A 1,110-nucleotide genomic window follows, 5' to 3' on the forward strand; every position below is an offset into this window, starting at 1 on the left:
AGCCTGGGGGGTGGCCGGGCCTGGCGGCCCCGGGCCGCCGGGGAAGGGGCTGCCGTTGGGCTTGCTTGCGAGTCCGGGGGCAGGAGCAGCTTTATTTGTTTGGGGTTTCAGTGTAACTACTGGCGATTTTTCTGCGTGCCAGCTGCTAGCCAGTGCTTAATGCCCGTTGCTGACGCTAAAGCCACGGTCTTTAAGCAGGAGGGCTCTGCCCAAGCAGGTCCGCGAGGGTGTCGCGAGGATATCCAGGTTGGGGAAGTGGTCTGCATGAGCAGTAACCCACCAAAAAGCAGGACCATTTTTGAATCTGGATTTGTTCCCTTCTGGTGCTTCAGGCGGAAGCACAGCAGAAGCCCTGCAAACCCTGAAGGCCATGCACGAGTCCTTCTCAGTCATCCCAGGACTTAACTCGAAGATGACACATAGGGCAGCATTTAACAGAAAAAAACACGCTGCTCTGTGTGTTCCCGTGACAACAAAGCCCAGTTCTGAGATCTCTGTTGTCCCCACCTGAAGTTTTATCATGTAGAAGTATGAAGAAGGATTTTTTTTTCCTTGCCTGTGTTGTTTTCCTCAACCTCAGCTCAGGCGGGACATGGAGAACAGTGCAAGGTGGGCGCCTTGGATACAGCTGTTTTGCCACAGCAAAAGGATACATGGTACTTTGTGCATCCCAGTGACTTAGTGTCTGACGAAACCAACCCTGGAGATGTATGGAAAATAAAGCAAGCGAAACTGGATTGTGAACTCCTTTTGCAGGAGAGCTTCCTGTTGCAGGCAGGTTCAGACACCACTGCAGCGTCTATTTTGAATCCCAAACCACCCTTTGAAATGCAACAAGTTTGACGTTAGTCAGAGCTGGGACCTATCAGTCTTCTTCCAAGTCCTTGGTGGCCCCACTGATTTCAGCAGGAGATGGGAGCTCTCCCCATATCAGCCTGAATCTCCAGCGAAAAAGCCAGCTACAGTTTCTTCCCAAGGGCTCTCCCAAGCTGCAGGCCAGTGCTGGCTGCTCTCAGTGCTACTGACCCCTCTCCTTCACTTTTTATTACTTGCTTGCCCTTAGGCCTGCCCTGCTCCTCTACCCATGAGGCGAACCCTACCACTTGCAGG

Source organism: Rhea americana, unplaced genomic scaffold (genome assembly GCF_003343005.1).
Source record: "Rhea americana isolate MKP2758 unplaced genomic scaffold, rheAme1 scaffold_90, whole genome shotgun sequence".
Taxonomy (NCBI): Eukaryota; Metazoa; Chordata; class Aves; order Rheiformes; family Rheidae; genus Rhea; species Rhea americana.